General features: G+C 40.4%; 1 protein-coding gene across 4 annotated transcripts in view; it reads right to left on the bottom strand.

Annotated features, from left to right (window-relative positions):
* ATXN1 (ataxin 1) overlaps positions 1 to 26,447 on the bottom strand; it is a 402,319-nt gene that overhangs the window by 249,137 nt on the left and 126,735 nt on the right. The window lies entirely within an intron of this gene.

Raw genomic sequence — 26,447 nt, 5'->3', positions numbered from 1 at the left:
TTAACATACAATACTCCACCGCACCCTGTGAGGTAGCTAGTAATCATTATTACCTCTGTTATTGACAAGAAAACTGGGCATCTGTAGGGCTAGCAGATGTTAAAGGCAGTATTTAAGCCACTATCTTTCACGCAAGCTATGCTCATAATTTCAGTGCTATATCACGTCTCCAAAATTGATCTGATTATCAACACTCTTGTACTTATTATTTAAAAAGTTAAATATTAATTCAATGTCACCTTATTTTTCCCCAGAGTCAGCGTCACCTACGTCTTAGCATTACTAACTCTTTTTGGATTTGATTGTCCTTTGATTTTAGTTTCCAAGCTAAATTGAAATCAACATGATTATATTTCCATCAGGAGTAAATTTATACTTATTTCAGTAAATTTAAAATGTCGATTAATCCCAAATCCAGATGCCAAAACACTAAGGAAAAACCTAAAGTCGAAGTCCTACCCAAATGGCTAAATTTCATTAGAAAGAAGGCAGATAATAAAATCAAGAGCCATATGTGAATCCTTACTTTAAAATATGGAAGGAAAGAGAGGAATTTCTATATATTATGTCCATGGAATAAAAAAAAAAACCACTTAAACATTTTAACCTATTTACAAACTCTACCTACTATAGGTCTTAGGATGACTGCACACAAAAGAGGCATGAGCGTATCAAGAAAGCAACAGTTATTTATGGGTCACATATTAATTTCCCTTTTGTACCCGTGTACGTATGCCATCACTTGTCTGCTCTATTCTGGTTGTGCCTCTGAACCTGCCACTTCCTCGATTAGCATGCCCTTCCCCTCCTTGCCAACTAGAAAATGCCTACTCATTCTTCAAGGCCAACCTCCAATCCCAATTCCTTTTGATGTCTTTCTCCACCTCTCCTGACGTTTTCTGGGAATCCAGGCAGAGGGGGTTCTGCCCCTCCTGTTTCCCTAGCTCAGCAATGGCCCCGACATCACCCTGACATCGTCCTTTCCAAACTACGCCCCGTTCCCAACCATCCAGTCACTGAGTCGGCCACAAGCACACACCCTTCCCCTTCTCTCCCGACCACCACCTCCGCTCCAGGCTGCCCACCATCCCGACTCATCTGGACTATTCTGCTGCCCTCCATTTAGTCTCCCTGCTTCCTTCCCTGCCACCCTACAGCCCCTTCTCCTACAGCCCATCCTCAGCACCTGCCCAAAGCACAGCAGTGGCTTTCCACAGAGCCTGGATTCTGACCATGGCTCCCAGGGCCCAGTGGGATCCAGCCCTTGCATTCTTTTCCAGCCTGCATGCAGCTCCTCTGCCTTTACTTCTCATTCCTGAAAAGTACCTAGCTCTTCTAGGCCTCAGACCCTTTGCACATGATCTCCTCCTTGCTGAGACTTCTCCCCGAATCACCCACCTTCTTCATCAAATGACCTTGTACTCTTTCCTCCCTCAGCTCAGTCCTCTTCTCCTCAAGGGAGCCTTTCCTGATCTCCTCGGCCAGGTCACTACCCCCTACTACATGCTTTTACAGAATCACTCTCTCCCTTGTTACACTGGTCACCTTTGTAATTTTACTTTTTTTTTTTTTGCTAAATTCACGATGAATGCTTGTTTCCCCCACTAACTAGTAAGTTCCAGGAAGGCAGAACTATGTCAAGTTCTTGCTCATGCTTTTATCCTCATAGCTCAACACGATGCTAGGCATGTTACAGGCACACACTCACGAAAAATCTGCTGAATGAATAAATGAGAAGAGGAGGGAGGGAGGGGAAAAGGACATCCCTTATCATAATTTAATGAGTATTTGTTGAATCAATCTGCTGATGGCTTTTCAACACAAAGAGCACAAGGTCCGCCCTCTGTGAAACAGCAGGCCAGCCTCCTTGTGATCTGAGCTCAGCCACCATGGCCCTCCTCCAGCTGCACTTGACGCTCAGCCCCTCTGAATCCCTGTAGCTCCCTGACCTAGCCTGCCTGGCTCCGGCTCCTGCCCACACCCTGGTCTATTCTTTTCCCTCTGCACTTTTCCCTCTGATCATCTTTTCAAACTCAGACTCAGTCTTCAAGGTGCAAAGCTAGGGCTGATTGTCTGTGAAGACCTCTCTCAAACCTTCTGGAGAGCTGAGGTCCCCTTCTCCCATTTTTCTACAGTACCCTGTACCTACGCCTATTAAAGCAATTATCATTATTTTCTTGTACTTGTGTCTTAGGCAAGTTCATCTCTCCCAGTACATTGTCAAGTCCCTTAAAGGCAAGAGGGGGTGGGTACTGCCTTTTCCCACCCTCCCCAGAGTGTAGCACAGCAGCCTGGCACATAAACAGTCAGTGAATAAATATTTGTTGAATGAACAGAAGAAAGTTTATAGATGTATGAAATGTGTGTAAAGCTCCAGCATATTTTAAATATTTAATTTAAATATATATAATATAAATATAAATATGGAGCATATTTAAATATGCTCCAGCATATTTAAAATATCAATATATTATTAATATAGTATATTTAAATGATTATTATATGTTAGGAGGCATAATGGTTACAAATTCATCTGTAAAATGGGCATAATAACACCCACCTCACACAGTAACTGGGAAAATTAAATAATATATATGTATATATATGTAATATATATGTATATATATTACCATATGCATATAGTAATATATAAGCATATATATGTAAGTATTTACATTCAAATATATAAGTGCATATATTATCATACATATAATAATATATATAAGTATATATTTTATATATATATATAAGTATATATAAGTAAAAAAAAAAATTTTCTTTTTTCGGCTGCATGGCATGTGAGATCTTAGTTCCCCAACCAGGGATCAAACCCGTGCCCCCTGCAGTGGAAGCGCAGAGTCTTAACCACTGGACCGCCAGGGAAGTCTCCATAAGTAAAATATTTAGTACAGAGTTCAGCATACTGGAAGCACTCTATAAACATGATCATTAGGGCAATCAAGGTGAATTTATAATTCATGCTTCAAATTTAACAAGTTTTATTTGCCGACATTTTTTCCTATTAAAACATTAATTAGCATTAGCACCTCTGTAAGGACACAGAAAGGTGATCAGAGAGGTCCTCAGCAAACTAAGGATAAAGGAGAGTTTTATTCACTACAGCTGAAGGGCAAATTATTGTTTCAGTAATCTGCAATGTATGTGTAAAGGCACAGACACTTCAACACGAAAGAGGCATTTCTGTCCAAAAATTACCTATAAAATCTAAACGATAGAAATAACAAATATTATCATTCAAGCGCTATAAACGTTTAGCTGAAATAATTAGAAACGTTTACTGTGAATTATTTATTTTGCTAAAAAAACAAGACAGTGATACATATTCATCCATTTCTTTTAATTACTGGATAGACTTTATAAATATTATGTATTTGTCTAATGAATATGCCATAAAAACGTTTGAATTAACAGCCAACACATTCCACGTGTTGTCTATTAGATGCTATTCTGATTTAGAATTGCTAAAATTTAACAGACTCTGCAAAGAGGGGGAAAGAAGCAAGATAATTCTGTTAACAGGTTTTTCAGGAAAAATAATGTAACAATGAACTGTTTACGAATGCTACCAATACACAGTTGAGCAGAATATACTGGAAATAGTTTATTCTGCAAAGCAAACTTATAATTTAGTCTTATATTGCTCTTTCTGTTGCACACTTGCTGAATTTAAATAACAAATACTGAACTATTTTATATATACTGTGTGCTACTGAAATATAAGGTACTATCATTATCGCATTTTGAGATTTCTGTTCTCAGTTCATCTTTATCTCTGTGATAAATGATAAAACCCAAAGCAAGTTAGATTTCTAATTGGGGCTTAACCATTTTCTGAGAAGTAATAGAGTACAAAGGGGAAATATAAAAATGCTAACTTTTTTTCTTTTTTTAATTGAAGTATAATGGATTTACAATGTTGTGTTAGTTCCAGGTATAAAGAAAAGTGATTCATCTATATGTACACATATATGTGTGTGTCTATATATATATACTCTTTTTCAGATTCTTTTCCATTATAGGTTATTACAAGATATTAAATATAGTTCCCTGGGCTGTACAGTAGGTCCTTGTTGTTTATCTATTTTATATAGAGTAGTGTGTATCTGTTAACCCCAAACTTCTAATTTATCTAAATTTATCTAAACTCTAAAGTATCTAAATTTACTTAAATGCTAAATTCTTAACTGTTTTACCAGTAGGATATTAAACTACTTTTAAACTGAATTATAATTCTATTCATTGGGCACTATTAACCAGTTTAACATAGTGCAAATCTATTGTGCTTTGCAACATAATTAAGATGAAAAGGTAGGACAAACAAATTTAGCACACACTCACAAAAGTTTTAATTTACTTAGATAATATTTCTCTGAATTTCCTATTAATTTCATTATCATGATGCTTGTGTTTGTGTCATAAAATCTGGTGAAATCTTAGAAATTTACAAGGCAAAATTCCTCTTTATTTATGCTGGTCCCTCAATTGGGAATGCCCTTCTTACTAATTCAAATGTTACTCGTCCTTTAAGATTCAGCTCAGATGTCACCTCCTCTGTGACATGCTTCCACATATACTGTTATTTGTCCTGTCATGTAATGAATGACCCATTTCCCTCTCTACACTTTGAGATCCTAAGAGCCATTATCAGGTCTCTGCATTTTTCATAACAAACTGCACATTTCTTTGCACATTAATATTCTCAGTAAAGACTGGTTCAATGTGTCAACGAACACACACATTTTGATACCCTTAAGACTACGGTGAAAATGTCGCTACTTGTGATCTAAAGTTAAAGGTTAAAGAAAAAAAATCCATTTTTCGTGAAATGAAACTCTTAGCATTTTCACTTCCAGATGCATCAGCATTGCATAAAAGATGCTGAAACTATTTTAGAAAACAGACATTCTGCACATTTTCCTCTTGGAGAATTAGTCTGAAAAATACCAAGCCACACAGGGACCTCTGGGTGTTCTCAGGACAAATGCGCAGTTGGGTACTGATCCCACACGCTCCTTCAATGGAAATCCAGAGGAAGACTCAACCTCCACCCCACGGGCATGCCACACATTACTCTATGCAGTTGCTCAAGAGTAAGCTGAGGACCCCCTGGAGACGTCTGCCCTCCCCTTCCAAGACCGGCCAGCACTTTAGATGATGCATCTGAGCAGGAGAGAACTTTGGTACCCAGAGGAGCACCACACCAGTCCTGGCATACGGTTTCCACTTTCATTGTCATCCTTAATCCCGCATGGACCAATCTCTCACCTATTGCCTTTTAATTTTTCAGGACTGAGCCTCTGAGATAATTTGCCTGGCTGCATCACCTATGACATCATTATACACATGCCAAATCCCTCCTCACTCAAGGCCACGTTCTGCTCAGAAAAGAACAGTGGGTAGCAAAAAAAACAAGTTTCTCCTAATAAGTTATCCAAGCTGATCGTCCACATTTGGAACTATTCATCACCATTGGGACAATAAATAGGGAGCTTCCAGAAGGTCACGCCAAGCCTTACTTAATGGGCTCTCTTTTCTCCATGACCCAAGATTCTCTAGGTATTCCTTAGGAAGATGAGTAGAGGGCTTCTGCGTCTCCTATCTCACCCCACTTCGGGGTTATTGTCAGCTTCACCCTATATCCTCAGCCACCCAAAGGACCTTAAGGATTTCCCTGTCATACCACATCTTTTAAACACTCATGTGTAATGTCAAGACAGTGGGGACTATGAAAGGGACTATAGGGGCTTCCCTGGTGGTTATCCACCCTGGTTAAGAATCCACCAATGCAGGGGACACGGGTTCGAGCCCTGGTCCGGGAAGATCCCACATGCCGCAGAGCAACTAAGCCCGTGCGCCACAACTACCGAGAGCCTGCACTTTAGAGACTGTGAGCCACAACTACTGAGGCCTGCGCGCCCTAGCCCGTGCTCCGCAACAAGAGAAGCCACCACAATGAGAATCCCGTGCACCACAACGAAGAGTAGCATCTGCTCACCACAAATAGAGAAAGCCCGTGCACAGCAATGAAGACCCAACTCAGCCAAAAAATTAATTAATTAATTAATTAATTAAGATTTTTTTTTAAAAAGGACTATGATAGGAAATAGGTAGAATATGGGAGCAACAAGGGGAAATTCTGGTTTATGCTATCACCTTAATTCTGGTTTATGCTATCACCTTAAAATATTTGTATTTTACAAATATAATAATGTACAACATGATGACTATACTTAACACAACTGTATGATATAGATGAAAGTTATTAAGAGAGTAAATCCTAAGAGTTTTCATCACAAGGAAAAAATAATTTTTTCTTTTTTGTATGTATACAAGATGATGAATGTTAACTAAACATTGTGGTAATCATTTCACAATACACGTAAAGTCAAATCATTATGCTGTACACCCTAAACTTCCGTAGAGCTGAATGTACCTCAATAAAGCTGGAAACATTTTTTAATCCAAAAAAATTTTTTGTATTATGCAAAATTTGAACTCTACAAAAGGATGCACACAACATGTATATAATCTATGAAGCACAGCAATAAAATGAACACCCATAAATGTACCATCTCATTTAAGACATTACCAATAACAATGCATATACCTATCTGCTACTTCCCTAAGCTCTCCCCCACCTCTTCTCCAGAAGTAACCACAATCCTGAACTTTGTATCATTCCCTAAAATATATCATTTAATTTTGCTTGATTCTGAACTTTATAAATAATTCTATCTTATTATATATAGACTTCTGTGGTTAAGTTTTTTTGCACACAATGTTGCTTCTAAGATTTAACTATGCTGTTGGTAGCAGCTGTGGGTCGTTCATTTTCACTGCTGTATAATATCCTTTGTGTGAATTTTTCAGTGTTCTGCTAATGGATTTTTTAAATTTTTAGTTTCTTTTTCAGTTCATTTTACTTAATTATTACTTAATTATTTTCAATTCATTTTACTTAATTATTTTACTAGAAACAATGTTATTTCCAGTAGAAACAATACACATAAGCAAAGTTTCTCTGGGGTACTGCCTAGGACTGGATTGATTGGGTCATGGTATATGAATATTCACTCTTACACAATGCTGCCATATTGTTTTCCAAAATGGCTATGCCAATCTACACTCCTACCAGCAGTACACCCCATTATTTTTTAAACTGTGAAAACATTTTAAAATCAAGGAGAGCTATGAGATCTAAAGCTGGTACTCTTATTTTCTTGGCCCAAGTTATGAATATTCATAAAGAAATAAACATCGTACACCTCTCTCTCACACTGCTGAGTTTATATTTTGTTCCTCACTAAACATAGCAAATGAGAACTACTTCCTAAGATATGTCTATTTTTCCACCTTCAAATGGAGCATTAACTAGCCACTTAGACAAGACTGAGGATAAATGATTTGAAGGCTCCACATGGCTTTATTTCCCAGTCATTCAATTCTTAAGTAAGGTGGCTAACAAAGGTGTCAAAGAATGATCTAGAATACTAAGGGTCCCAGGGACCAAAACTGCCCACTTGGAACAGGAAGTCATGTACAAATAGCAAATTGAGAGAATTCTTTAATTTCCTTCAATATTAAGAGAGAAACAGAGGACCTGTACTCAGAAACTTATAAAACACTGATGAAAGAAAACAAAGATAACATAAACAGTTGAAGAGATATACCATGCTCCTGGATTGGAAGAATCAATATTGTGAAAACTACTATATACCCAAAGCAATCTACAGGTTCAATGCAATCCCTATCAAATAACCAATGGCATTTTTCACAGAACTAGAACAAGAAATTTTACAATTTGTATAGAAACACAAGAGACCCCGAATAGCAAAAGCAATCTTGGGAAAGAAAAACAGAGCTGGAGGAATCAGGCTCCATGACTTCAGACTATACTACAAAGGTACAGTAATCAAGACAGTATGGTACTGGCACAAAAACAGAAATACAGATCAATGGAACAAGATAGAAAGCCCAGAGATAAACCCGCGCACATATGGTCACCTTATCTTTGACAAAGGAGGCAAGAATATACAATGGAGAAAAGACAGCCTCTTCAATAAGTGGTGCTGGGAAAACTGGACACCTACATGCAAAAGAATGAAATTAGAACACACCCTAACACCATACATAAAAATAAACTGAAAATGGATTAAAGACCTAAATGTAAGGCCGGATACTATAAAACCCTTAGAGGAAAACAGGCAGAACACTCTACAGCATAAATCACAGCAAGATCCTTTTTGACCCACCTCCTAGAGTAAGGGAAATAAAAACACAAATAAACAAATGGGACCTAATGAAACTTCAAAGCTTTTACACAGCAAAGGAAACCATAAATAAGATGAAAAGACAACCCTCAGAATGGGAGAAAATATTTGCAAATGCTGCAACTGACAAAGGATTAATCTCAAAATATACAAGCAGCTCATGCAGCTCAATATCACAAAAACAAACAACCCAATCAAAAAATGGGCAGAAGACCTAAACAGACATTTCTCCAAAGAAGATATACAGATGGCCAACAAATGCATGAAAAGATGCTCAACATCACTAATCATTAGAGAAATGCAAATCAAAACCACAATGAGGTATCACCTCACACCGGTCAGAAGGGCCATCATCAAAAAATCTACAAACAATAAATGCCGGAGAGGCTGTGGAGAAAAGGGAAGCCTCCTACACTGTTGATGGGAATGTAAATTCATGCGGCCACTAACAGAGAACAGTATGGAGGTTCCTTAGAAAACTAAAAATAGGGGGCTTCCCTGGTGGCGCAGCGGTTGAGAGTCCGCCTGCCGATGCAGGGGACGCGGGTTCGTGCCCCGGTCCGGGAAGATCCCACATGCCGTGGAGCGGCTTGGGCCCGTGAGCCGTGGCCGCTGAGCCTGCGCGGCCGGAGCCTGTGCTCCGCAACGGGAGAGGCCACAACAGAGAGGCCCGCGTACCGCAAAAAAAAAATAGTAATAATAATAAAATAAATAAATAAATAAAATGACTGTATTCCGATGTTATGTTAAAAGTGTGTCTGGCTTTTTACTCAGCGACTAGATGATCTTTTCAGGAGAATTACTGTACTTCGTTGTAAGTGCTTAAGGGAGGACTAATTAGCCCTCCCCCCCAACCCCCCTCCCACCCCGGCCCTTTGAATTCTTATGGGGAATGAGGTCATGCTCAAAGCACCAGGTGGAGGTCTCATCAAACACTACAGCAGCACAAAGGGCAGCACTTTCCCGAGGCAAAACAGGTATGAGGACAAATCTTCCGCCAGGGCTACGTTCTTCGCTGGCGGGCACGGAGAACAGAAAAGCTTTTAGTATAAGATCTTGCAAAGGACCTGTTCTGACGCTGGACCACCCGCCCACGAGTTCACTTACTGCCACGCGGCCCCCTCCCGCTCCCTGATTGGCTGTCCCCTTGGCCGAGGCGCACACCTCCAGGGAGTAGGGCGGAAGTTGGGACCCAGGGGCTGCTGCTCCAACCCCAATCCTTCCTCCTCCCCATCAGCATCCCAGCACCCACAGGGGAGTGCCACCGCTCTGGGACACCAGCCCACGGTGGCTCCGTGGCAGCGAGCCAGTGGTTTGAGCTCCTACTCCTTTCTACAAGTGCCATGGCAAGCAAATTAGACGTTATAAACACCTCCGGTGGAAGGAGGAAAATTCCTTTGGGCTTTGTCTCCACGGTGGAAGACAGACGTGCTCACCAAAACCCCTTAACCCTGCTGGCATGTGTGGACCGCCCCTTCTGTTGGTTTTACTCAAGGCAGCAGGGCAGGAAAACACTTCTTGGGGAAGAATGTCTCTCATGTTCAAGGTCACTGCGGGCCCCCAGATAAGCAACATAAAGTTATTTTCAATGTAGGTAAAGCATATTCCTAAATGCAGTGTTGCCAAATTCATTTTGAGAGAGGTGGCTGGAAGTAAACTATTTTGCTCCCAACATGGGTTAAAGTTTTATTAGAAAACCAGGAAAGCACACAACCCTGGCCAAGGGACAGCAAAGAGAAACAGTTGAGCTCTAAATCGTGCTGGAAATAGAAGCAAGGGAGCAGTCTAGGATTAACTAAAAGCAGCAGCCAATTAAGAAGGATGCTTTGATGCATGTTACACAGCTTGTCACACCTTGCAGGGGCTGGTTGCCAGGGGGTGTGGCTTTAAAATCACAGCCCTCCAAAAAGTCATGGATACCTGAAATTCCATAATTAGAGTCTTTCCTTTGGTTTAAAGATTCCCTCTCCCTCTCTCTTTAAATTTCAGAATAATATGCTATCTTGGAAGTGGAATATCCAGACATCCAAAAAAAGAAGCACACACACAAACATATATGGAAAGAGAACAGGTTTTGAATTAAAGCTGAGCTTTACCACTTTCCAGCTCTGTAACTTTGGGGAAGTTAGTTATTGGCTTGACTCTCAAGTTCATCAGCTGTGAAATGAGACAAACGCCTGTCTCAGAAGGTTGGAGCAAAGTTGAAGTTCAATTATGTACATAAAAGTATGTGGCCCACGCATAGCAGACATTCAGACACTAGTTTTCCTCTGCTTTTTTACAGAAGAGGTCATAATAGGGGAACAAGTGAGGACAACATGAGGACACTGGCTTCCTGATGTGGAAATGATGAGGCGGTCAGCAGAGGTGGAGATGGGGGTGACAGGAGAATGGGCCACCTGGGACCCAGTGACAGAATCTGTTTCACAGATGTGCTGAGGTCAGCTTCTGCCCAAGGGCACATAGTGGCTGCAGCCTGACATTTATTTGCAACGTAGACTGGCTGGCAAGCTGTGAACTTAGAAACTGGCCTTCGCCAAAGAGCCATGCCTAGCCCCTCCCAAGGCTCTCCCATGCGTGGTGTCCAGCTGGGGAAATGAAGCATTGGGGAACATCTGAACAGCTGTCCTACAGGGTCACCTGCAAGGGCGTGGGTTAGGTGAAGCTATGAGCGGGTGGCCGACAGGTAAGCCAGTAGCAGGGATTAAATGTAGCTTCCAACTTGCTGAAGCCCAGTGATGTCAATCAGACCCCACTGACCCACAGGTCAGGCCAGTGGGGCTGGAGACTTTCCTACCAACTTACCAAGGACAGGCCCCACACCAAAGTGTGTAGCCAGAGATGGTTTTCTTTTCCTAGGCATCAGTTATCTCCACGCTTAGGGATCACCCCTTAGCTCACCCTGGAGAGCCAGCCATCCTTGACTTCCAAGGCATGAGCTAAGCAATCTCACCAGTGTGCCAGGTGAATGGACCAAACAGAGAGGGCTAAAAATGGCAGGAGAGGAGGGGCTCTAGAGCAGGCTGAGGCAGAAATATATTTTTAGGCTGAGAAGAGTTTCTAAATCTAAAACGCTGCGACGCAAAAGATAAACCTTTCCCAAATTTCCTTCTATAATTGCTGCCCATAAAAATAAGCTTAACCTGAACAGATAGGAAGGAGAGAGGGTTTTTTTTAACCAATAAACAGTAAGAGCTAATACAAGTAACAGGGACATTATTTAGAAACATTAATAGGTCAGGATACCAGCCCGTCTGTTTCCCCAAAAGGCCTCCTTGGAGCATTGGTAATCTGCAGACCACATCTTGGAGATCACTAAACTGACAGTTTACTGCTGTAGTGGTTACTGGAGTGTGACTTCAGCAGATTCACTTTTAGAAAATTTCAAAATATAGAAGTGGGAAACAACAATATATGTGCATGGAAATCTTGTAAGTGGTTTATCGCGTTTTTCTTTATGCAACTGTAGTGAATTATTGGCCATTATTTTCTATCTAATAATCAAGATGAATAACTTTGGGTTGATTCATTCTGTGTATTATCTATTACAAATGTGAAAATTCCAGTTAACCTTTCCCTAACCCCCAGTATACTTTTGGACCATTCCCTCCTTCCTTCCTTTGATGAGTTGTGTGCGCAAAGAATCTGGCATCATTTTAATACGAGTTGAGCAAAACCATTAGGGAAGGTAAATAAAAGCTTCATACATACAATGCTTCCCAAAGCCAAAGGAAATGATTTTGGAGTATACACATCACTGATTACATTCCATCAGCAGAGATAATTAAAAGTTGACTATAGAATAATATTAAACAGCAGGCACAACTTTTTGAAAATTTCTCCCTGGTATTAGATATGCAAAAACACCAACTGAATGTTCGACGCTAATCACATTCATCTCTTCTTAAGAGCAGAGTATAATAAGTGGGTAGCCTAAAAGGAATGCTCGGAACAGAATGCTTCACGATTGTCTGATTAGTCTAAATTTAAAACTCCAACAAAGGCAAGGATTATTCTTCTTGAGGTTCAAGATGCACGAGGATTTGGTAATGAAATTCCTTTAGGAGAGCAAATAACAAACCCTGCTATCTACAAGCTGCCAGTGTTTTTTGTCTGTATAGTGTTTTTAAGTCAAAGTCACCATTCATCCAATGATAAATGTTTGTTTGAATAAATGAGTGAAAGAAAAGGCCTCAAAATACAAGTTTAATCACCTCTGCCTCTACGTTATGAATCAGGCAAAGCAATTTTAATCATCCCCAAGCGCACAGGCTGAGACAGGTTAAATGTTGGCTCTCACCAACCAGGCCAAAGCCAGACCTGGAAACCGAACTCATGTCCTTCGATTCTCAGAAAATGACCCAGCTGTTAGGGCCTGTTGCTTAGCTGCCTCACTGCAAATTCTCAATACAATTGGGAATGCATGTTATCTAGGCCAGGTGAGGTAAGACGAAGGAAGCATAACAAAGCCGGGCTTGTTTCTGAAATTATTACAGGTAGTCACACACACACACAAAGGAAAAGCCCCATCAAAACCCTAAAATTAAAGATGAAATTCTTAATATTAATGTCTTCCCTCTAATGAGACACCTAGAGTAAATTACTCAGTGCTAGAATTGATACTATACCAAGAGTGAGGAAAAAAATGAGCCTGCAGGATACTGGATGAGAGGTGGAACCTGGAATTTCCCCAGGGGGCTTCAAGTTTATTCTCCCAGGAACATTGGTAACACCCATCTTTTTTCCATTGTGACCTTCTAACAGGATGCAATCCGTGAGCCGGCTAGACACTTAAAATCTATTTGTTTCAATAACTCAGAGGAGAAATGTAACTAGAATATTTTTTGCAAGTGGAATCTATTTGGCAAGCGGAATCTGTTTCTATGAGAAAATTCTCATGCATTTCAGAGGGAGGGTTATCAAATCCTAAATCTTGAAGTTTTCAAAATTCATGCCAAGGGAATGAATATTACCCCCATGCTAAGCTATCCTTGGTGAGCTAAGCATAAGCAGCAAAGCACACGCCCCAGTATCTATCTTTCTGATCCCAGAGGAAGGTGAAACAGAGCTGTCCAGACTCAAATCGTAAAGTAGGTAAAGTCTGTCACAGGATCCGTCCCCTCTCTCGTCCCCTAAAGTTCCTCCCCTTAGGCCCCAGGGTTTTCTGCTCTGTCGGTAGCCTTTTCCACCCCTACGCTGTGTGTGGACCTGTGGACTTAACACCAGTGAGGCAATTTGTTTCAATACGAATATGCGTCATTCATTGTTTTGCCTTCTAAAAAATATTCATTTAAACCTTTTCATTTTTAAATTGAGGAATCAAAAGCTTTACTTGCCTTTAAATTCCAGCATTAACTAGCAGCCAACCTTCTGAACTGGGAGACAGGATAAGGAAACTCCCCTATTTTTAAAAGCTTATTTTGTTTCATGTGCAGGCCTGCCGTAAAGATGGAAATCCGTTGAAATCGCAGGCGGGGTTCATACACCACTCTGACCGTTGGCAAAAAACTCCGTAACTCGGCCTCAGTTACTCACGTATAAAATAGGAATTATCACAGAATATAATATTATAACAATTATGAGTCAATGAATGTAAAGCAGCTGGCACATTGCTATCCTAAAGGCTATACTATCCTCGGAAAGGACACAGTCGTTCCCAAGTGCAGCTAAATGCAGCCCCACGTTGATCCAGCCACATCTGCTAAGGGCCAGAATCCCTGGGAACTCGAGAGCCTCATTCTTACCGGTTTCTCAAAGCTTCTGGCCTCAGGCCATGGAGCCAGGCGCCCCCTAAAGGCAGGCCTGGGTTTAGTCCTTCTCTGTTACTGTTCTTTTATCTGGCTCTTTTCCTGCCTGAGAGCATCTCAGCCCTTTCCCACTCCCCTCCTCCCCACCCGCCTGGGCCCGGAAGCCTAGAGATACCGTGCCATTCCTCACTTTCCGCGCCCCCCCTTCCCAGTCGCCACCCTCCACCTTGTAGCAGTGTAGACATAAATTCAACATGCACGGGGCAACCCCCAAATTCGTGTGACTGCCTTTACTGCGATACTCGCTTTATTGGGGAAGTCTGGGACCGAAACTGCAGAATCTCTGAGGTCTGCCTGTAATGGATTTTTCATGGGAGACCTCCAAGAGCCCCCCCCAGTTGAGTTTACACAGCCTTGAGCCCCTGGCAGCCAGAGCCTGATTAATTTCCCACGAGGAAAGGCATGTTTCGAGATGACCCAGCCGAGAGGCCCCAGCACCGTGAATGGCAGGGTGGGGGTGGCGGGGCTTGCAAAGCACTGGGTTTGGCTTAGGCTTCTGGAGGAGGTCGGAGCTAAATTTTACAAATCAAATATCACCATTTTGGCGAGGTTTGGAGAGACAGGAGAGGACGAAACCACAAAAGAACCGGGAGGCTTCGACCAGAAACGGGAGGCATGGATGCCGAGTAGGGCGGACAGGCTGCCGGGCAGAGACTGGCCTGGAAGCTGCAGTGAAGGGAGAGAAAGAACCGGACTGGGGCAGAGGTCGCGGTAGGGAGGGCACCCCAAGGCGAGATTCACGGAAGGCCATGCAGGGGATGCTTGGAAGAAGCGCCCCGAGAGCTCTCAGTCACAACGTGGGCAGCATGAGGGATGTGTCTCTGCAAGGGTTTTCCAGCTCAGCATCTGGAAGCACAGTCTCCTCTAGGAGCAGCAGGTCCTGGTGGGAAGGGCTACGGAAGCAGAATCCACAAACCAGGGCTCTCCTTGTCTGGTCCTCTCCTGGGATAAGACCTTGCAGAAGGGAGACTGGTCAAGGCCCTTTGACCAGGTTTGAATATAGCAAGAAGTCAGTGGGGAGCAGTTGCAAGTGCTTCCCAAGAACCCCTCAATCAAGAGAGAAAGAAGAGCAGGATCCAGAAAATGCTGCACCCTTGGGTTTGGGAAGAGGTGGATACGGGGAGGCCCAGCTGTTACAGGTGGGACCCAGGATGGGTATTATGTGATACTAGGTGGATTACATCCATTCATGTGTATGTATCATATTATATACTGTATCTGGAGAGAGAAAACTGCACTAATGATAGACATCAGAAAGCAAATCAAGGAGTGAAAAATCATCAAAATTATTTTAATTGTGTAAAAGTAATACAGATTAGAGTCATTTACGTGAACTGCTTCCACTAATGCCCAATGACCACGCAGCACAACATCAATGACGTGTATCATGAACTGTGTACTCGATTAACTCACTTGTGTAGATTACATTTTATGACAGTACTAAATTCTGTTTTATATGTTCAGGCTTCTGATTTTGTGATGCATATAACTGCAGTGTCTGGGAGCTAGAATGGATCTTAGGGACATCCCTGACTCTGACCCTTTCGTTTAAGGTGAAACGGAGATGAAGAAGCCAGGGTTTAGAGAGGGTATGGCTTTCCCAAGGCCACAGGAGGACTTGTTTAGAGCAGGGGATACAAGAGCTGCTTGTGACCCCTGCCCCGCCTCCAGGGCTATCCTTAAAATGCTGTGCGCCTGGAACAACACGGCAGGGACACAATCCCTTTCCCCACATTCTGCAACACCATTTGCTCACAATTCAGAGTTATTCAAGGAGCTTGGAAAAGAGGTAGGATGCTTGGGGGAATGGGATGAGCTCAGGAATAGAGATGTTGGAGCTTTCAGTTAAGAGACTTTTGGATGATGTGATCGTTAGAAGAATTTACAGTCTGTCTCTGTTAAGAAAACCAAGAGGAGAGTCACTGTGGGACAGTAGGAAAAACGCAGGTTATCCAGTCAAAGACCCCAGGATGAGCCGCAAAGCTTACTAGCTGTGTGGTCTAGGACAAGTTATAGAAACTTTCCAAGCCTATATTCTGCCAGCCAGAAAATGGGCAATAATGGTACTAATTCAAAAAGTTGTGAGATTAGATGAAATTATATATTAAGAACATCTAGCACAGTACATGTGCTCAATCAATATTCAACATTCTATCAGTATTTCTTTACTATAGTCTCCTCGCCTGGTGCCACTAAGAAAGTCTCAGCTTTGAACATACTGGGTGGGTAACTGGATGACCAAGGTCAGGTGTATGTTATTTCACAGATAACCTTGTTCCATAGTGTCAGTGCTACATTCACGGATAACTTCAAACTAGAATGTCAGCATGGAAACTCTAAGGGAGAGTTGTAAAAGCCAAGTCTGTTTCCGTCTGGCATGTGAAATGTCAAAACACAGGCAACCTCGATCAATCATTAGGAACCTCCTCTTGCTTTCCATTAAAATGTCCTTGTAGAAAACAAAGATACCACAGTTTAAGGGTATCCCCAAATTGTGCCTTCTTGATCCCTGATGGGAATCCTTGCTCATTTTCACATCCAAAGTCCTCTAAAAAATCGATCACACATCGTAACGTGGTTAACCACAGGAAGGCGGCTCAGAACATGTCCTTCTGGGGATCCATGAACTGGTTTGAAACGTCCAAGGCTGCAGAAGAGTAGGGCACTGCCCCGTCCACAGAGAAAGGCCCCTCAACCCGTGGTGAGCCCACAAGATTCTACATCTGTCTCCTTATCACGTCTCCTCCCCACATATAATTCTATCAGTAAATGAGAGATTAAAGCCTCAGGGAAAAAAGTCAGGAGTCTGTGTCTTACGCTATCCACAAATCCCCAGCTGACACTGCTACATGCACAGTGACATTTCAGTAGAAGCCTCTGATTCTGTCTGCAGACCTGAACATTAGTCCAGGTCTGTTCCCACACTCCCAGCAATACCGCCTTCCCTCTTTTCTAGAACTATCTGTGACCTAGATGTTCTGGCAGACAAGCAAGCCAGCAAACCAGCTCTACCTCTGTCTTCTCTCTGTCACACACACACACACTCTCTCTCTCCAAGGTTTTTCTTTCCCGAGTCACCTTTGTTGCCAATCATTGAAGCTGGACCAGCGAAAGGGGAGAAAACCCAAGCCAATAAATAAGGCTCCTCTGGACCCATTAAGCCCCGGCCCATCCTCTGCCCGTGTGTACTTCACTTCACTTTTGTTTCTTCTGACTATATTGTGTTCAGATGTGGAGAAAACTATTTTTTTCACTCTTATTCAAAGACGTGACACTATTGTTGTCTCTTTAAAACACGTTGGCATTCTTGCTCTTCATTCTAGGAGAGGGTCTTCAAGGATCACTGAAGCTTCTGGGGTGAAGCAGTCATCTGCTAGGCTGAAGAAACAGAACCTAGCCGCCACTCCCTGCCAGGAAAAGTGCACAGGGTGAAACGGGCATCTCTTGGCATCATCACCGTCACTGAAGGTGAAGTGACTGGTTGCTACTCAAATGTTCTGCATCGAATTGGACCATGCAGCCTGAGCCTAGTGCGGACCATTACAGGATAAAGGATACAGGTGCAGCTTAGTACATACAAAGACTGTATGTCTGACAGTGTACTTATGTGTAAGCCTAACTTTTAGACATTACTGTATGTGCTGAGTGCCCTGAGGGGGTCCATTATTTCAAAGAACCCCATCAATGTTTGGTAAAATTCAGTCATCTCCATTTGTGCTTTGGAAATTTAGATCTCTGAATATCAGATCTTCTTCAAGAAATCTCCCCTGTCCACCCTACTCTCTCTGCCTTTAGCGCACATCATCAATCTCAACATTAGTAACGAAAGAATGCAAATATACGGGGAAATATGCCCAGTGCTGGAAAACAGAGAAGGGCATCAGACATAAGCCATCATCATTCAGACACTTTTGCTAGATAGACCACAGAACGCATAACATAAAAGGCTCATCCAGAGGTGTGACTTGTGATTCTCCTTCTTGAAACAGTGGTGTAGTATCATGAGAAGAAAACAACAGATCCTCATGGAAAAATAGTGAGTAATAGCCCTAAACTGGATGAGGGAAAGCAGGAGGTGAGGGCTGGCTAGGAAATCAAGATACTCTCTTGGGCTCCAGGTCACCGGCACTCAGAAAGCACAAGCGTATAGGAGAACCAGGCATAAGCACCGCCACGCCCGTGGTTACCCAGTGTGTTGCAACATGTCTCCCTATACAGCAGGGTTCTGACATAAGAAGAAATCATTCATCATTACACGGGGGGCTTGGAGTGAAGTCAGGGTCAGGGAGAAATCCAGGATTAGAAAACAGTCTCATGTACAGTGGTTTCACCCAACACAAAGCAAAAAGGAACCCCAAGAGACACTGCCATGGCTCCAGCTCCCTCCCCATCTGTACAACTGCTGGAACACACACCAGGCCTGGTAAATTGTAAAGAACCAAGCCTCCAGCTTCAGATGGAGAGAAGGAATCTATTCTTTTCCAGAAGGTACTGAGATCATTTAAGAACAAACTCCAGGCTGGGCTAGACCTTTCACAATTCAATGATGAGTATACCAGGAATAGGCAACCTCAGGCCTATAAAGACTTGGTGGAAACTCCCTGGCAGTCCCCTGGTTAGCACTCCGTGCTTCCCTGCAGGCGGCCCAGGTTCAATCCCTGGTTGGGAAACTAAGATCCTGCAAGCCGCAAGGCACGGCCCCCTCCCAAAGAAAGTAAACTTGGTGACAAAACATCCAAGAATTTTTTTTAAAAAATCCAAGGAATGAAGGAAGAAGATAATTTTGAAAAAGATTTACTACTGGAAATAGAAATAAGTTTCAGAAAAGATCTGATTTGTGCTTGCAAAAAGAAGAAGAGGAGGAAGAGGGGGAAGAAGAAGAAAATACAGACTCTGTAACAGGACATGAAGGATAAGACAAGTGGATGAAACCAAAAAGAAAGTGAATTACAAAAAAATTAGGAATTTCTTCAATGTTCATTTTTCAAAAGTATAATTTAAAAGTACATTAGGGGATTCCCTGGTAGCGCACTGGTTGTGAGTCCACCTGCCGATGCTGGGGACGCGGGTTCGTGCCCCGGTCCGGGAGGATCCCACATGCCACAGAGCGGCTGGGCCCGTGAGCCATGGCCGCTGAGCCTGCGCGGCCAGAGCCTGTGCTCCACAACGGGAGAGGCCACAACAGTGAGAGGCCCGTGTAACAAAAAAAATAAATAAATAAAAAATAAAATAAATAAATAAAATAAAAGTACATTAGGACCAATGGAAAGGAAAGACAACACTCTGGAAAATCAAATCAGTGAAGAACAAACCTAAAAAAACTATACCAAAATGGAGAACAAAAAGACAAAAAGGATAACAAAATAAGATAAATGGTAATGGATACTGAAGACAGAGTAGGAAGCCAGGATACTGATATCTGTGGTTCCTGAAGGAATCAAGAGCAAACAACACAGAAGCAATCATTAAAGATGTAAGAAAACTTTTCTGAACTGACCTAAAGAAATTCACAGACCAAAAAAAAAAAAAAAGACCCTCACTCTGTACAAGAAAAAAATTAATGAAAACTGACATTTACACACATATATATACATACATAAATTAATGAAAACTGTCCTCTGTTTACCTTCTGGTGAAACTTTTGAATTCTGAGGTCAAAGTAAGATCGTATCAAATGAGGAAGGGAAAAAAATAGAAGTACCCAGGTGACTGAGAAAAATCAGGCTCACTTCAGACTTCTATTTGACAATGGAAGAAATAAAACAACTGTACAGTTCTGATAGAAAAGGGATTTGATACAAGAATTCTAAATTAAATTTTTCTGTTGAGGTGTGAGAACTAAAAAATGAACAACGCATTCTGGGATGGAAAGGATTAATAAGAAAATGTACTTCATAAAAACATTATTTGAAGAAGTTTCTGGTCAACCAAGAAAGTTAATTAAAAAAAATAAAGTAAAAGGTGCTTTAAAATAGTTTATGGTATGTAACCAAACCATATAAACTACAAACAACTAAATACAGCTAGAAAACAGATTGTAGATGATCTAGATAATTCTTATAAGAAAATCTGCATAATATTTCAAAATAATAAAATGGATCAAATATCTATATATCTATGATGGAAAAGGAAAGGAGAATCACAAAGGCGAATGAAAATGTGTTAATCTCATCTTACACAAGGAGAGGTATGGTCAGCAAACTTCTTGACACTGTTCATTCAGAAATATAGGTTATTTTTTTCCAATTTAAGAAAATATCTAGTAAGCTAAACAATGTATAACTTGAAAATTGTTAGAGAATAAACCATATCACACAAAGTGGAAAATAATGGAAACATCAAGGAATCATAAAAGCAAAAAGAATAAAAAGATGACAAAAATTCAAACAAGTATATCAACATGGAAGATAGGTTTTAATTCTCTTTTTAAAAATCTCAGGTAGAGTCATAAATTAAGTATGACCTGTATGCTGTTTGCAAGAAACCTATGAAAGTTAAAAGAGGGACTTCCCCAGTGGTCCAGTGGGTAAGACTCCATGCTCCCAATGCAGGGGGCCCAGGTTCAATCCCTGGTTGGGGAACTAGATCCCACATGCATGCCACAACTAAGGAGTCCACATGCCACAACTAAGAAGCCCGTATGCCGCAACTAAGAAGTCCGTGTGCTGCAACTAAAACCCAGTGCAGCCAAAATAAATGAATAAAATAAATAATAAATAAATAAAATAAATAATAAATAAATATTTTTTAAAAAAACAACAGAAAGCACCAAGGGACTTCCCTGGCAGTCTAGTGGTTAAGACTCCATGCTTCCACTGCAGGGGTCATGGGTTTGATCCCTGGTCGGGGAAATAAGATCCCACATGCTGGGTGGCATGGCCAAAAAAAAAAAAAAAGTTAAAAGAACAAGGACTGGAGCAAAGGAATACTAGGAAACTTGAACATTTAAAAGAGAGAGTTACTGGGCTTCCTTGGTGGCACAGTGGTTAAGAATCCGCCTGCCAATGCAGGGGACATGGGTTTGAGCCCTGGTGTAGGAAGATCCCACATGCTGCAGAGCAACTAAGCCTGTGTGCCACAACTACTGAGCCTGTGTGCCACAACTACTGAAGCCCGCACACCTAGGGCTTGTGCTCTGTAACAAGAGAATCCACCGCAATGAGAAGCCTGCACACCGCAACGAAGAGTAGTGCCTGCTCGCCACAACTAGAGAAAGCCCGTGCGCAGCAACGAAGACCCAACACAACCAAAAATAAATAAATTTATTTTAAAAAATTCAAAATAAAAAAAGCAAGAGTTACAATGTTAATATAAAATCAGAATTAAACACTGAAAGCATTAAACAGGAATGTCATTTTTCCTGACAAGGGGTACATTCTAAAGAAAAGTTAAAATTGTATGTGCCAAGATAACATAGCTTGGAACTATATAAAGGAAAATAAGCAGCGATTGAAAGACACGCAGTACAGTTGTTGAACTACCCCATTGCTTTTAGTCCTTGGAAAAGTAAGCAGATGAAAATTTAATAAAGATACAGAGAAGTACGGTAAAATAATAAATAAGGCTCTTCTGATGACTAGATAAACCTGGTAATTAGAGGATGCATCTTCTGTACTGGGACTCATGGAACATTAACAAAAACTAAGCATGTGTCAGGACGTCAAAGACACTTTACAACGTCTTGATATTCTGTGACCACAATGCACTAAAAAACTCCACAGTAATAAACAAAAGCAAAAACAATTCAAATAAACATATACATTTAAAAATATTCTTCTAAAGAGGTTTAGAGTCTGAGAAACACTCACTAAATTATGCAATTGCAGATTGAGACAATAAAGATAAAGAGAACATGATGTATCAAAGTGTAGGCAACCAATGTTCAGAGGCAAAGACTTGAAATATTCTCATCATGAAGAAAAACTTGGGACCTCCTTGGTGGTCCAGTGGTTGAGACTTTGCCTTGGAGCTAAGATCCCACATGCCTCATGGCCAAAAAGCCAAAGCAGAAGCAATATTGTAACAAATTCAACAAAGACTTTAAAATTTTTTGAAGAAAGAAAAAAAGCTCAAAATAAAAGAACAATCAACTCAAGAAATTAGAAAAGGGAAATGAACCTAGGGAAAGCAAAATGAAGGTTAAAAAACACAAAAATAATGACAGAAACAAGTTCAAAATTTTAAACGGAACAGATTTCAAAAGACAGTCCTTAAAAATATTCCTAAATAAAATAGATTTACTGTTAACTAAATGACTGCTCCAAAGAAAGAACAATGAAATCAAATTAAAAAATGAGAAGTAGGATAAAGCTAAAAATATTGAGGATACTTTCAATTTTAAGAATTTGTAATATCTGACTCTCCGTTAATAAAATTTTAAATACAGAAATGGCAGATTTTCTAGAAAAATTAAAATCTTTGACATGGCATTGGAATGTTTTAGAAGAAAAGAAAGCTAAAAGCATTAAAATGTAGGACACAATATTTTCATTATTAGAAATGCTATTATTGCCTAATTAGAACATCTAAGGGAGTTAGCCGCAAGGCTTCTAGAACTTACTGAAGTCAATAAGATGGCCAGTTATTAGAAGATTCACATGTGTGCATGCATGCACAATGACACGCACATACACACACAGTTCTTCTATAAACCAGCAATAAGCTAAAAATATAAGGGAAATAAAGATCAAATACACAATGATAACCAACACTGTAAAATCTCTAAGGAAAACTTAAGAATTCATATCCTATGAAAACAGGAATGTAAACGAAGGGACAATGAAAGTCTTGAATAAGACTATGTAAATACATGGAACAAAAGTAGTGGGGGTGTAAAGACTTGAATTATCTCCAGTTTAACATGTAATTTATGACAACTAAAATTTATTTTGAAAAACTGTTTTAAAATCTGACCAAATTAGTCCTATGTTCACATGGAAGAATAAATGAATAGTCTAAAACTAGCTGAGAGATTTATTTGGGGCAAAAATTTATATGGAAGAATCTAAGATTGCTTATGTTAAAAACTATTAAAACTATAGAGCCATACCTAATGTGCAAAATCACAAAGATCAAGAGAACAGAATATAAAGCTCAAAAATATACTCAAGTTTATAAAAGTATTTAGTACATGATAAAGGTGGCATTTCCTATCAGTGGGGAAAAGAGTATGAAATAAATGGCCTGAGAAGAACTGATAAACTATTTGGTACAAGTTCATTTGATTCTCATGTCTGAGATCACACATCAAAATAAACTCTAAATATAAACTATGGGGAAATAAAAGACTAGAAGAAATTATGGGTGATTATTTATCTGATCCTAGTGAATGGAATGCTTTTCTAAGGTATAAAAGCCAAAAAAAATCATTAACACATTTCACTACACAAACATTTTGAATATTCGTACATCAAAATCACCATAAATAAAATTCAAAGGAAAATATCAAAGTGAGAAAATGCTTGTAACATCATTGAGGAAGAGTTAATAGCCTTAATATGAAATGTATATATATACATATACACATTTTATATATATATATAAAATGAGTATACATATAATGAGTTCAAGATATATGTCCTAACACAAAAACAAGCAAAGAACATAGTTTAAAAAGAAATATAAAAAACAGAAAACATAAGAATAAATGTCCAACCTCATTCAAAACCACACCAAAAATAAAAGAAAAGCAAATGAAAACAAGAGGCACATGAAAAGCTGTTCAACATCACTAATTATTAGAGAAATGTAGATCAAAACTACAATGAGGTATCACCTCACACAGGTCAGAATGGCCATGATAAAAAATCTACAAACAGTAAATACTGGAGAGGGTGTGGAGAAAAGGGAACCCTCTTGCACTGTTGGTGGAAATCTAAATTGATACAGCCACTATGGAGAACAGTATGAAGGTTCCTTAAAAAACTAAAAATAGAACTACCATACGATCCAGCAATCCCACTACTGGGCATGTACCCTGAGAAAACCATCATTCAAAAAGACACATGCACCCCAATGTTCACTGAAGCACTATTTTCAATAGCCAGGACGTGGAAGCAACCTAAATGTCCATCGACAGATGAATGGATAAAGAAGATGTGGTACATATATACAATGGAGTATTACTCAGCCATAGAAAGGAATGAAATTGGCTCATTTGTAGAGACGTGGATGGACCTGGAGTCTGTCACACAGAGTGAAGTAAGTCAGAAAGAGAAAAACAAATATCATATATTAACGCATATATGTGGAATCTACAAAAATGGTACAGATGAACCTATTTGCAGGGCAGGAATAGAGGCGCAGATGCAGAGAACGGATGTGTGGACACGGGGTAGGGGAAGGAGGGGATGAATTGGGAGCTTGGGGTTGACATATATACACTACCAGGTGTAAAACAGGTAGCTAGTGGGAACCTGCTGCATAGCACAGGGAGATCAGCTCGGTGCTCAGTGGTGACCTAGCTGCGTGGGATGAGGGCAGGGAGGGAGGCCCGAGAGGGAGGAGATGTATGTATACATAGAGCTGATTCACTTTGTTGTACAGCAGAAGCTAACACAACATTGTAAAGCAACTATACCCCAATTTTTTCAAAAAAAGTCAGTGATATCAAATAGTAAAAAAAAAAAACAAGATGTAATTTTAACTTATCAAGTTGGCAAGGTTTTTCTTTTTTTTTTTAGGTAAGAAGTGGATTTATTTAGAGAGAAACACACTCCACAGACAGAGTGTGGGCCATCTCAGAAGATGAGAGCGCCCAGCAAGGTGTTTCTTTGTTTCTGTTTTTTAATTATAGTACTTAGTGTCGTCCAAGAGTGCAGACACATGGACACTCTTTTTCCCGGTTGTTGAATGCTAAAATACAGTACCTGAATAATATATATCAAAAATTGTATAAAGGCTCTTACTGTTTGGGCCAACAGTCCTAGTTCTAGAAAGGAATCCTAAGGAAACAATCAGAAATGTCCAAAAAAGATAGACATTCAAGAAAATCCAGCACAGCCTTAATAACAATAGCAAAAAATCTAGAGAATTAAATGTTCAGCACATTAGGTTACTTATGTAAATTATAGTATCTATTAGAAATATGAAATGATACAGGCAATAAAATCATGCTATGTGGGATTGAAATGGCAATGCAACATGTTCATAATATATGGACCAGTGATAAAGATGGCTCACAAACAGTCCAATCAGTGTGATCCCTTTGTTGAAAAATGTATAACGTCTAGAAACACTAAAAATGTCCATGGTTATCTTGTGGGTGATTTGCCTTTCATTCTCTTCTGTATTTCCAGGCTTTTTTCTTTCTAAGTGAATATACTTCACTTCTGTGCTCAGGGGAACAAGAGATGGAGCAGTGTCCATAGCGCACTTAGTACAGTATCTGGAACATAATAAATGCTCAATGAATATTAGTATTGGGTTGGCCAAAAGGTTCATTCATTTGCTTCCATAAGACGGCTCTAGTAGCACTTAGTTGTCTTTAACTTCATTCAAATCCATTTTGTTAGATTGTATCTGACAGCCGTCATATCAGCGTGCATTTAAAAAAAGACTTATCAAAATTTCGAACTTTTGTGTAGCCATTTTAATATTGAAGATGGCAGGAAAAAAAAAGCAACATTTTCGGCATATTACGCTTTATTATTTCAAGAAAGGTAAAAATGCAACCGAAATGCAAGAAAAGCTTTGTGCAGTGTATGGAGAAGGTGCTGTGACTGACAGAACATGTCAAAAGCGGTTTTCGAAGTTTCGTGCTGGATATTTCTCGCTGGACGATGCTCCACGGTCAGGTAGACAAGATGAAGTCGACAGCGATCAAATGGAGACATTAACTGAGAACAAACAATGTTATACCACGCGGGAGACGGCCGACATACTCAGAATATCCAAATCAAGCGCTGAAAGTCATTTGCACCAGCTTGGTTATGTGAGTCGCTTTGATGTTTGGGTTCCACATAAGCTATAATCGAAAAAAACCTTCTTGACTGTATTTCCGCATGCGATTCTCTACTGAAACGTAATGAAAACGTTCAGTTTTTAAAACAATTATGACGGGTGATGAAAAGTGGATACTGTACAATAATGTGGAATGGAAGAGACAGTGGGGCAAGCGAAATGAAACACCACCAACCACCCCAAAGGCCAGTCTTCATCCAAAGAAGGTGGCATTGTGTATATGGTGGGATTGGAAGGGAGTCCTCTATCATGAGCTCCTTCTGGAAAACCAAACGATTAATTCCAACAAGTACTGCTCCCAAGTAGACCAACTGAAAGCAGCACTTGAAGAAAAGCATCCAGAATTAGAAAACAGAAAAGGCATAATCTTCCATCAGGATAACGCAAG

This window comes from Kogia breviceps, chromosome 10 (assembly GCF_026419965.1).
Source record: "Kogia breviceps isolate mKogBre1 chromosome 10, mKogBre1 haplotype 1, whole genome shotgun sequence".
NCBI classification, from domain to species: Eukaryota; Metazoa; Chordata; class Mammalia; order Artiodactyla; family Physeteridae; genus Kogia; species Kogia breviceps.
Note: the sequence above shows the minus strand (reverse complement) of the source record. Positions and strands in the feature narration are given on the sequence as shown.